A 13729-nucleotide genomic window follows, 5' to 3' on the forward strand; every position below is an offset into this window, starting at 1 on the left:
CAACATCTCCAGTATGTGGGGGCTTTTCCTCCTCCATCCTGCTACGCTGTAGAACGCATGAGTCTTCAAGAACAACAGGTGTTTAGCAGCTGGTACAGAGAAGCGAGCAAAGAGGTCTTTGACTTTAAGAAAGAAGCTATTCGTTATTGTAAAAATGACGTTGAAATTCTTTTTCAAGGATGCTTAAAATTCAGAGACGAGTTCTTTAAGGAGACAAGTGTGGATCCGTTTAAAAGTATCACAATAGCATCAGCCTGCATGAAGGTTTTTGTAACCAATTTCCTTCCTCCTCAAACCTTAGCCATTCCATCACCTCTGGACTACAGACGTAGCAGCAAAACGTTCTCCAGCGCGTCCATTCAATGGCTCGGCTGGATTGCAGACAGCAGAGCCATATTTATCGAGCATGCATTAAATAGGGGTGAAAAGAAAATCGGGCCATATTCAGTGGATGGGTATGCAGAGATTAACGGTGTCAAAGTTGCGTTTGAATTTTATGGCTGTTTTTTCCACGGCTGTAAAAAGTGTTACATGCCTCATGACAAGTGTCCGTTGAGAGGGGTCGCATTTGAACAGTTTTACGCAGCCACTGTTGAGAGAAGCAAGGTGTTACAAACTGTGTACGGCCTTCGTCTCGAAGTCATATGGGAGCATGAGTGGATTGAAATGAAAAAATCAGACCCAGGGGTGATCAGCTTTCTTGAGAAAGTTAATGGACCCGAACCGCTATCCCCCCGGGATGCGCTGTATGGTGGACGCACCTGTCCTATGAAGTTGAGGTACACAGCGGAACCGGATGAAACTGTACACTATGTGGATTACACATCTCTGTACCCTTATGTAAACGCCAACTGCGTTTTCCCCCTCGGACACCCCACCATCATTTACAAAGATTTTGATGACCCCAGCAGCTACTTCGGTATAATTAAAGCTGTGGTCTACCCACCACGTAACCTGTTGTTCCCTGTTTTACCTTACAGAACATCCCAAGGTAAACTTGTGTTCACTCTCTGCCGCACATGCGCTGAATTAAATAACCAGTCAGGTCCTTGCATGCATAATGATCAAGAAAGAGCTTTGATGGGAGTGTGGGTGAGTGCAGAACTCTGTAAAGCTTTGGAGTGTAGTTATCGTCTTGCTAAAATCACAGAGGTGTGGCATTTTGAAAAGAGAAGTGATACAATCTTTAAAGGTTACATTCATTGCTTTTTAAAGGGTAAGCAGGAGGCTTCAGGCTATCCGTCTGAAGCAGTGGATCAGGAGAGTAAGTCAAAGTATATAAGCGAGTACAAACTGCATCAGGGCATCCAATTAGACCCTGAGAAAATCGAGATGAATCCTGCCAAAAGGCAGGTTGCAAAATTGTGTTTAAACAGTTTTTGGGGGAAATTTGCGCAAAGAAGTGATCTGTCTCAGACCACAGTCATCACTAACCCTGAAGACTTTTTCAGCTTCATGTTCTCGAGTAAATACAGGGTTAACTATTTTCATTTTTTCAACCCTGAAATGTGTGTAGTGCAGTGGAACTACAGCAAACGTGTCATATATCCACCAAGTAAGACAAATAATGTGTTTATAGCAGCATTCACCACCGCTTATGCACGTTTAAAACTTCTCAGCAGCATGGAGAAGTTACAGGACAGATTGATTTATATTGACACGGACAGTTTGATTTATGTGACAAAAAGTGGTGAAACTCCTCTGGAATTGGGGAATTATCTGGGTGATCTTACTGACGAGTTAGATGGTGACAGCATTTCGGAGTTTGCATCGACAGGACCCAAGAGTTATGCATACCAGACCAAAAACCGTAAAAATGTAATGATACGTGCTAAAGGCATCACTCAGACGAATGAATGCAGCGAGAGGGTCAATTTTGACAGCATCAAAAGGCTGGTCGAGGGCTATTTACAGGGGTCAAGTGAGGGTGTCATTGAAATCCCCCAGCACACGATCAGGAGGGATAAAAAGAGATTCCGTTTGACAAACGCGACATTTCTTAAAAAGTTTCGACTGGTGTATGATAAGAGACGTCTTTTTTCTGACGGGACAACTCTGCCTTTCGGTTATTAGAGTTGAAGAAGAAATAAAATAAAAAGTCACATGGATTTACAGGAGATTGATTTTGATCCTAGATTTAGAGCCCCTTTCTCATGTATGATAGTTGGACCCAGCGGCTGCGGGAAAACGTTCTTTGTAAAAAGTATTTTACAAAACTGTAATCATGTCATGGATATTGTTCCAGAAAATATTGTATGGATTTACACATCTTTTCAACCCATGTATGCTGAATTGCAGAAGATGAATAAAAATATTACCTTTGTGGAAGGATTGCCTCATTCTTTTGAAGATGAAAACCTGTTTCCTCCTGATCAGAATCATCTGATTATTCTAGACGATGTTATTGCTCAAGCCTCAGATGATGAAAACGTGATGAAGGTCTTTACCCAGTTTCGTCACCATCGTAATATGAGTGTTATGATGTTGACTCAGAATGTTTTTCATCAGGGGAAGTTCAGTCGCACTATTAGTTTGAACTGTAATTATATGGTGTTGTTTAAGAACCCGAGAGATAAGCTGCAGCTGAATATACTGGCCCGCCAAATGTTTCCATCTCAAAAGGGTCTCTTCTTGGAGAGTTTTGAAGACGCAACGAGAGAAGCTCATGGATATTTAATCATCGATTTTACGCCTACCTGCCCAGAACATTTCAGACTGAGAACGGGGATACTTCCTCAGCAGTGGCCTGCTGTGTACGTACCCAGAACAAAGTAAGTCATCATGTCAGCGCGTATAAAAAGGAATTGACCATTATTCAGAGCTTTGTACCAGGCCTGTCCACAGAAACGTAAAGATATTCTCGCACACTGCTCTCCCGACTTTATTCAGGCTCTGTGCGAGATTGCACTGAATATCCTAAAAGGTAACATTAAACTATCACCCTCTCAACACCGACAATTGAAGAAACAAAGAAATATCATCAGATTGTTGGGTGATAAAAGAACCGGGATAAAAACTAAACAGTTGGCTCTCAAAAAGCAACGAGGTGGTTTTATTCTGCCCATCTTAACGGCTCTTGCACCCTTGATCGGTGATCTAGTGGGTGGAATCATCAGGAGATAATGTCTCTCAGAACATCGCAGAAGATGTTTCTCATTTCCCCTCATCAATTCAAGCGTCTGACCCAGTCAGACACGTCCATCAGACAGACGGCGGAGGAGAATTTGGATGCTGAAATGAGAGTGATATTAAACGAGCCGGGTTTGACTTCTTATGAAAAAATCAAGAGATACGATGCTCTTCTCCAGAGGAATCTGACTTTACTTAAGCAAGGTGTCAAAGAAGAAAAACAGCGGGTCAGTTTAACGCTGCAGCGTGACACAGAGGTTCCTGAACATGAGCGGTCCCAAGAAAAACAAGGCCCAGGGCAGGACGAGGCCCCTAAGGATCAGGTTCTTACGGAAGTACTGAAAAGCCTTCCTAAACACAATCGTAAAAATGCCGAGTACATTTTGAAGAAATTATCCGAAAGAAGTGAGAGTTGGACTTCGCGAGGTGAATTTGTATTTAACGGAAATATTATAAAGGGGTCCCACATGATTGATTTGTTGAAAAATCTCATGCTTCCGTTTAAAAAATCTGGAGCATCACAAACCCGAGGATGGTCTGATTTTCTACACTCCATGTCAGAAGTAAACATACCTATATCTTCAGTCATTAACCCTTATGCTCGTGAAGAATATAGACGTTTCAAAACAGAGGGTACATCGATTGAAAATGGGGGTACACCCCCCAGCGTTAAGCAGAGAAGAAAAAGAAGAAGAAGGCAGATAACTCATTCTCCCTACTGGTCGAGATCTGAGCTGGAAGATCCAAAAAATGCTGATGGGAGATCAAAAAGGTCTCTTCGTAAGACGACACTACCACCCCGATGGATTACATTTTCACCATAAACCGTTATAAGAAAAATGAAACATGTAGTCTATTTCTTTTATTCAATAAAATATTTATTGATTATATTTTTCAAGTCTAACTTCGTTCTCTACTTCACACACTAACATATGATATCATTACACAAATATTAAATCATAAGAAGAAAAAAAAACAAACAATGAAAAAAAAAATAAGACATTTTAAATTCCATAACAATCCAGAAACATCTCCAAAGAGCATGTTCCGTGAGTATAAAATGTACAACTTTGATTAATGACAGATTTCTGATATTTTTTCACAAAGTTAGATACCATTAAATCATTCTTAATCACATCTCCGGTGTATTTCGACAACACTTGCTGCATTGATAATCTGCACGCTCTATGACATAGATAAAAAATGCAATGGTGACCGCACACAGTGGACAGAGTGTTTTGAAGCTGATTATTATGATACAATATTTTTGAGGATCTGTCTTCTAAAAATGTTACGATGCTTGACGGGTAGAACTCGAAATCCGGAGAGAATCCATAAGAGTCAAAAAAGCTGGATTGACCATTCTCATCCAATGTCAGAGCTAGCCAGTGTTCCCCCGGCATGTGTGAAGGATGTGTATTCACGATAAAGTAGGCCGGCCCTGGGAATTTGTCAGCTAGCAGCGGCAGCTGGTCGCACGGCCACACACCGCAAAACAAATCTCCCAGCAGATGACGCATCAGGCTCTCAATTTCATGATTATTCATGCCTGATTAGATTAATAATAATCCACCAGCACACGCCTCTTTGAATCAATCTCTAAAATAGAATCATAACAAGCGTAGATGATCAGCGTGGTGGTATATGGCAACGGGTTTCTGAAGCGCATTTCCAATCTTAAATTCCCACTGGAAACTGGAGATAGAGCATCTGTGTCCTCACCCGGGTTAAGATTAAATGTGAATAGAGAGTATCCTTGATTAAATTCCTGACGTGATATACTCAGTGGAAGATCTTTTAGATGTCGTCCTGTAGCCGTAAACAAGTTGTAATACTCTCTCACTGAATGACCTTGGTTAAAATTTGGCTGGAAGGCTTTAGCAGGAATTTGTCTGCCATCCTTACACAAAGCTAAATATTCCATATCAAAATGATTAAAGTCAAACGGATTGAGATTGCGTGTTCCTGTAAAAGCGTCATAATCCAGTAACGCAATCACCACATACTTGGGAAAGATGCCTAAGAAAAGATTCTCTTGGTTGCATACCCTTGAATTTTCAGGGATGGAATATGTTTTTACATTCACACGTGAAAGTGGATACAGAGCATTTGCTTTCATTAAAGCTGAAGCGTGCCCCAGCCGTACAGCTGGAGAGACAGTAACTTTTTTGATAAAAAGAGATGCTCCTAATATCCTGAGTTTGTAAGTGGAGTCTCTTGCGGCCATGAGACAAAAGGCATCGTTGGCTCTTGTAAGTTTAATTTTAAGGTCAACAGAGTTTAAAAGAAGTCTCTCGCAGAAAAATATGTCTGCATGCAGGGGGCCTAGGAGATGTACCTCCCTGGAATTTGCCGTAAAGCCTGCTCTGCTGTTAAGACCTTGGTTAGGGCCGTTAGTTGTAACAATAGAGTTCAGAGCACCTGCAGTGTCTTTATAAAAATGACCGGAGCTAAACTGGGTTTTTAAAGAATCCTCAGAAAAGTTTAACAATGTCTCAATCATGGCTCTATATGGATGGGTAGCGCTGGATTGTGAAATAATTCGATCTCCGAGAGTGACGTCACACTGACTGAAGATGGTGTTTAACGGGTAGTTGATGAGCCCTACAGGTGCATCATCTGGCAGGTTTGTTCCATTCTCGTTAGTAATTTTCACTCTGAGATGCAACAGCGTATCGTTGAGATCCAGATACTTTTCTCCGTCTCCCGGAATGAAAAACTCGATCGGCCCTCCATCAGTGATTGCTGATAAAGGCTGGATCTCGGTGTAAATTTTTATCTTTGATCGATAGCTGCGTCATCGGGGCAGAAAATAAGTCCAACTCTGCCAGCGTGCACTCTGATGATTTGTTATGTAAAAGAGCCATTATTTAAATATATCAAAACTTGCGGATGACTTCCTTCCTCTTCGTTTGTCAGCTGCGACTGATCTCCTTTTTCGCGTTTGTCGTTGTTTTTTAACCGTCCTTCAACGATCACCAGGGGGTCTTGTTCTGGGTCTTTTGGATAAAACCATAATTCCTGAACCTTCTTGACCGTCGATGTGTGTAGAACCACTCATTTTACTCACGGCTCTACCGATGACATCCGAAGCGATATTTGATGCAGCCGTTTTAAGATGGGGTTTTGCAATTGCAAATCCTTTTTTAACCAGAGGGGATACGAAGCGGAATAATTTTGAAAATAATGATCCAATTCCGCGTCCGTACATGACCGGGGCCCCATAAAACCCTGGCAGATTACCGCCTGATTGACTTACATAGTAATTTACAAAGCGATTTGGATCACGTCTCAGACTTAGATGTGCCATGTTCTCTCTTGCCTGCTTGATGCAGTGTTGAATGACCAGCGTAATATGAATGATAACCAATCAATCTTAGAGGTTATATACATATCTCTGGAATAGTTTATACAAATAAAATTTATCTCAGGCTACGTTGTGATATCACCGGTCTGAAGTGTAGTCTTATGACGGTCTTTCCATAGACAAAATTTACAGGAACGTTTTGGTCCGATTTAATTTCTATATTGATATTTTCAATATGTCTTCTGGAGACTGGAAGGTAGTGGGCGGGGTTAAACGTCTGAGTAATCATATCACTGAATGTGCCTTGTACTTTGACGGTCCGCAGTAAAGGTGCAAAAGTGTCGCCTACTATTTGTGGGCTGACCACGTCGCTGTAACAGTATAGGTGATAGAAACCAGCCTTTATATCCGCCGGAAAAGGAGCCAGTTTTGGTTCAGAAACATGAATCCATTCCCCTGGTTTCACGCCCATCATATAAGCTAGAGTGCTGAAGAAGCGTATTTCATACGGACTATTTGCTTGAAATGCAAATCTCTTTTGAACTTTGCTGAATTTAATGCGTAAACCCGATTTCAATTTTTTGAAAAACATTTCCATCTCTGTCTCGAGTTGAACAATGCTGTTATAGTAGCCACTTCTGATCCTTTGCGTATTGATCTCCACATCACCAACCTTCCTCCATTCAAAGTAGGCATCATAATCCGGTAAATTATGCCATGTATGAGGGTATGAAATCTCGGCTAATGCAACCATCCATTGGCCTTCTAAATCAATATGTTGAGCTAAATTTACACGGAAACTTGAACTGGTATTATTTTTAAACACTTCCATGCTAGCATTAGATGGAAGAGTAACGTAAAAGCCATCATCCTCTACCTGACGGTTCATGATGCTGTGTCAACTGTGAGGTTTAGTGCAAACCTTTTTTATACGTTTCGAAGTTCATCAAACTTGATCCAACTGTTGAATTTCTCAGGCCAGTTTTTCCAGCTTACAAAAACCTGTTTGACTCCCTTGACCGTACGTTGTTTTAATATTTTTTCCACTTGATACATCTTGTCGTTAAATATTTTTACTTTTTGAAGTTCCTCAGCGTAAAAAGGAACCCTCGATAGGTTCTCCAACCAAATCTTTGAGTTTGTATACAGGAGGAGAACGGGGTATCCGGTCATACACTGTAAACACTTCATCCGTAAAACTCTGTTCGTATTTTTTGTCAAACACTCCACGGACCTTGGATATTCTGACAAGATCCCCTTGTTTAAACGTTGTCACTGAGTCCTTGCAATATCTGTTGGACTTGACATCATACAGATTCTGAAACACTTGAAAGGCATTTTCTGGGGTCTCTTCCATAGGGCTCATTTTAATGCTGGAGTGGTAGGAATGGTTGTAGCTTCTAGCTAGGTTTTGCAGTACATCGACGTACCGCTGGGTATTGTTAGCTGTAAAATATCTCCACATCCTTGTTTTTAATGTGCGGTTAAATCTCTCGACCACTGAAGCTTTTGCTTCACTCGCTGTGGCAAAATGTTCAATACCGTGTTTCTCCATTAAAACTTTAAATTTCTTGTTAAAAAATTCTTTACCGGCATCAGTCTGAAGTTTTTTGGGGATCTGACTTTCTGTAAAAACTGATTCAAATGCCTTTACCACCTCAGCGGCTGTTTTCCTCTTCAAAACTCGTACATACGCCCTTTTTGAAAAGATGTCAATGACTGTTAATAAATAATTATAACCATCATTTTCCATGGCCAGAGCTTGCATGTCACAGAGATCAGCCTGGAACTGCCTCAATGGTCTGGTGACAAAAACTCTGTTTCTCGGGAACTTTATTCTTGCAGGTTTATGTAGAGTATAGGTATCTTCTCCTGATAAAAAATCTTTAACTTTTTCAACCGCAACCTTCTTTCCCATTTCATCTTGCATAACCCTCCTCAGCCTATCTACACCCCCAAAACTTCCCGGATTTGAAGGGCTATAATATATTTTCTTCATCAGCCGTCTTCCTGCCATCTCTGCCTTATGCTCACTCTGCCGATTACTTGTTAAATAATGAGAAAAAACACACAGGAGGGTAGATTTATCCTTATTTTTGTTTTATTTTATTTTTTTTATTTAATATAAACAAAAAACAACCAGAAAACAAAATCAGATAAAATGCAGATGAATTCAAACACTACTAGCTTTTTAAACAACACTTTTGGGAAAGGTTACTATGTTCCTACTTTAATTGTATTTAATAGTAAAAAGAAAAAAGAAGAAAAATCATATAATGCAGATTAACTAAAGTACTGGAATACTAAAAAAAAAAAAAAAATGATACAACAACAAGTCATCAAACATGTGAGATCAGTTTGTCAGTCCATAGCACTCTGAAACAGAGTTAAGTTGTTTGAGATGTTTCTCATCGACCATGCGATCATAAACGTGCGCTATTGCACTGTGGATGCCTTGTACCGATTTCAGTTCATATAAAACCGTCTTGGCAATCGTCTTCACTCTGAAGTCATCCGCTTGTATGCTTCGAAGTACCAGAAGATTCTGAATAGCAGGAATGAGTTTGGGGGTTACGAGTCGTCGTACGATGCGTTGAAAGTTGACTTGGTAATAATCCTCCCCCAGTACCTCCAGGCAATGGTGTTGACGCTGGCTTGGGTGGTTCGTTATACATCCATAGCAGGTTTCTCTGAGATAGTTCAAAGAGGTTATGTTGAATAAATGAAGTATCGCTGTTTTCACCGTATTGATGAGGGTGGTTGAGAACCAACCGTCAATTTCGTCCTCCTGGTTACTCTCATCCTCTGCTGAAGGCTGAGGGTCCTCCATCGGTTCCAGGGTTTGTGTAGGGGCTTCGGTAGAGGGTGAGTAGCCGGTGGCTACCTCCTCCTCCACGACCACCTTCATGTCTTCAGGCAGGACATTCGCGTCTACAGACTCAGCCATGAATAGCGGTGATGGTGAGCAGAGGTCTGGAGAAAGCGGTAGATATTTCATGTTGTATCCTGTAGGTGATGCAGGACTGTAGTGGTTCTCTGAGAATGAGGATGTTGAGGTGGATGGTGAGAAGAGGTCAGGGGAAGGCGGATGATATGGTCCAATGTTGAAGCTTTCATCGTGCTCAGGAGAGAAGTGGATCTCTGCTCGGTGGTTGTAGAGATCCCTGTATGGTGTTGGTCCACTCATTCTCATGATACGATTCTCAGTGTCTGTGAGCTTGCAGTTATCCCCCCCCCGTATATATATCATAGGAAGGGGCGTGTCCTCAGAAGAGGGTTCGTTCTAAACGTAAAACAGGAAACGTCAGCGTTTTTTTCACTGACATGACATCGATCCAACTTCGTGACTTTTGGAAAAGGTCGGAAAGACGATGTCCAATTTCACTCATCTTCTCTGCCCAAGCTTCAAACGGCAGAGCCAGCATTGTCTTGAATACGCCGCAGTCTTGATTGAAAGCCTCCAACACAAACAGATCTGAGGGACTCGTCCGGTTGTTCCTGCGTCTGCTTGCCCGAAAAGACCAGCGGCCATTTGCTGTGGTTTTTGACCCCCACACTGCGCTAAAGAGAGGTTCTCTCTCAGCTATTTCAACATCGGATGGTATATGAAACATTCTCGCCCGTTTTACAGGTCGAGGAGACAGTTCATTTTCTTCTTCTTCTTCTTCCTCCCTCTCCTGCCTTGAGACTGTTTCAGGGCTATCATTAAGGTGCGGGATTGCAAGCTTTAACACAGCGCAGTCGCTGTGGGTGAGTGTACACAGAGCCAGTGATCCATTAAATACCTCATCTTGATCCAATTGATACAGGCAAAGCTCTCCTATTTCATACATGAAAATATAACCCCAGCTGCCAACCAGGCCATATGGCTCCAAAGACCATTCTTCCTGCAGAGTCTTGAACGGGGGTCTTTGTACCCTGCAGATGTAGTATGTTGATTTCTTAGGAGCATTCAATTCACGGGATGAATACTGGTAGACGGTCACTGGCGTTTCGCACAGAACTGACATACCTCTTGGCCGAACCGAGGTCTGATTTTCAACCATGGTTGTTGAAGTTGATTTTGGATCCTCATCATCGGTAGAGTATGTCACGACGGGAATTCCGATAGGTATCTCCGTTGAGGAAGTATATGATGCAGTTGCTTGTTCATCATCATCATCTTGGCACGCGTTGCGTTTCTCCTCCGCTTGACGATAAACTCTCTTAACTCTAGCCATTGTTGAACGGGTGTTCTTTTTTTCCAACGAATGCTGCATGTAAAGTGCAGAGTTTTATCTCTGTATTTAAAGTAAACACTAAGGCACGCCCTATTGTTTTCATTGGGTTATTCAAGGTTTAACGATGCTTACAAACACACCCCCTCTATTTTTAATTGGTGCTGATGCCAAACAGTTTCCGATAATACCATATTTGTCTTGTTCTATTTATAACAAACACACCCCTGTGTTTTAATTGACTCATTTAAGGTATTGCCCCTAATGACGACAACCAATCAGCATCCACTGTTACGCCCCCTTGGACACACCACCTGCTTGACCACGTGACCTCCTGCCCACATGGCGCCCATATGGCCCCCACCGGAAATCCCGCCCTCACCGGAAGTCCCACCCACCTGTCAAAAAGTTTGATGAAAGGGTGTACTTAAATTCTCTGATGCCAAACCCGGTTTGACACCTAGGAATCAACCCTCCGTTTACTCCCTGGAATTCCTTTTACTTAATTCTATTATTACAGTTTCACCATTTAAGTATCTCAACTGTCTTCCCTCACCTGCCAATACAGGGTCTCGGGGTCCTATCCCTGGCCACTTTGAGGCGTCCTCAGTCCCTCGGGGAGGCTCTTACTAACCCCATCCTAAATACCCCAGTCCTCATCAGGACTGAGGTTGGATTGCCAAATTCGAAACTTATTTACTTCAACACCGTCACCATTTAAGTATCTTCGGTGAAAAGTATGTTACAGCCTCAACATTCAAGTATCTCGGCTAAAATTTATCTTGTGTCAATCAACAAATATTTTTACGCAATATATAATTTCTTTACCGTAATCCATTATTTCAACCAACAAATATTTTACCCAAAACTGATCAAGACTGTAAATTTAAGAGAAAACAGATATCTATTCCACAACACTACCTACACTATTAGCAGGCAAAAGGAGAATAAATATAGATCTCCTTACCTTTTGTTTTTGGGTCGACCCTGTGGTGTTGTAGAACGACATCCGCCTCGTAGTCAATTAATTATCATTTAGTTGGTGCCAAATCCGGGTCACGGCACCAATTGTTGAGGTAGGAAAACTTTACTGGCCGTACATTACTCCTCACCTCTCCCCGACTTTTTTAATTTGACACCCCAAAGGACAATCCTCAGTCAGAGATCAGTTGTAGTTTCCACAAGTTTATTAAAACCAATCTGAATTCAGAAAGGGAGACATCACACTTACACTGGTACCTGGAAACGTCTGTGTGTTGTCTCACTGGGGGTGCGCCACATTACATTTTATACCCCACGCTGCTATGCAGTACACATACATCATTTAATTAAAGAATTGTTTCCCACACATCTTCAGGAATCTTCGGTGAGAGGAGTACCATGCCTCCCTAATACACTGCCGGCTTCTCACGATACAGACAGAAAACACCTGCAAGCTTTAACCTTGAATAATAAACAATCATTGTGTGACCACATTAGAAGCTACTGTTTAAGGATTTTTCTAACTCTCAAAAGCATAACTAAAAACTCCTAATAATAATCAATCTATAAGCAGCAAATCCCAAATATATCTTAGCTTTAGCTACTAATGATAAGGCATTTATATTTCCACAAGTATTAACAATGACCATTTTCTCATATCTTTCCAAATCAGATATATTTTGTCATACTTTATAATATATAGCTTGTTCAAATAGATGTATTTATATATATATATATATATATATATATATATATAGTTCCAGTTAAAGGTTTGAGTACACTTATGTGCATACAGTGGCTTGCACAAGTATTGATACCCCTTGAACGTTTCCACATATTGTCACATTAAAACCACACACATAAATGTATTTTATTGGAATGTTATGTGAAAGACCACATAAAATGGTATACAGTTGTTAAGTGCCGAGAAAATTATAAATAATTTCTTTTTTTTTTTTTCACAAAAAAACTGAAAAGGGCATTGTGCAAATGTATTCAGCTTCAATACTCTGTAGAACCATCTTTTGCTGCAATTACAGCTGCAAGTTCTTTAGGGTATGTCCCTACCAGCTTTCAGCATCTAGTGACTGAAATTGTTGCCCATTCTTCATTGAAAACAACTCAAGCTGAGTCAGATTAGCTGGAGAGCGTTTGTGAACAGCAGTTTTCAGATCTTGCCACAGATTCTGGATTTGGTTTAGGTCTGTACTTTGACTGGGTGATTCTAACACATGAATATGTTTTGTTTTAAACCACTCCATTGTAGCTCTGGCTTTATGTTTATGTCATTGTCCTGCTGGAAGGTGAACCTCCGCCCCAGTCTCAAGTCTTTTGCAGACTCCAACAGATTGTCTTCCAAGATTGTCCTGTACTTGGCTCCATCCATCTTATTATCAACTCTGACCACCTTCCCTGTCCCAGCTGAAGAGAAGCAGCCCCAGAGCATGATGCTGCCACCACCATACTTGACAGTGGGGATGATGTGTTCAGAGTGATGTGCAGTGTTTGCATCTCTGATCAGTACTCTCCTTGTTTGGTCTGTAAGTTTAGGTGGACAGCCTTGTCTTGGTAGGTTTATAGTTGTGCCATACTCTTTCCATTTCCGGATGATGCTCCGTGAGATGTTCAAAGGTTGGGAAATCTTTTTATAGCCTAAGCCTACTTTAAATGTCTCCACAACTTTATCCCTGACCTGTCTGGTGTGCTCCTTGGACTTCATGATGTTGTTTTACGAAGCTAAAGTGAACCTGAAAAATAAAAGTTTGTTCAAAAGAAAAAAACATTAACCTGAAAAATTATTTTGAACGTCCCCAAAAAAAATTTGAAAACTGAAAAAAGTTTGGCAACTGAAAAAAAAAGATGTGAAACTGGAAAATAAGTTCAAACTACTTTTCAGATTCAAGTTTTTTTCTTTTTTTCGAACTTGCAAATTAAATTTTTTCGGCTTCAAACTTCTGGCCCTGTTTTGGCGTGGGGGGTGGGCGTTTAGATCACGGGGGTGTGGAATCATGACTGACAGCTCAACACAGAGGCTGAACAACATATTCCCGGCTGTTGCATTCAGGGACTGTGGGAATTGGAATTATCTGAAATA

The sequence above is a fragment of the Girardinichthys multiradiatus genome, chromosome 4, assembly GCF_021462225.1.
Source record: "Girardinichthys multiradiatus isolate DD_20200921_A chromosome 4, DD_fGirMul_XY1, whole genome shotgun sequence".
Lineage (NCBI taxonomy): Eukaryota > Metazoa > Chordata > Actinopteri > Cyprinodontiformes > Goodeidae > Girardinichthys > Girardinichthys multiradiatus.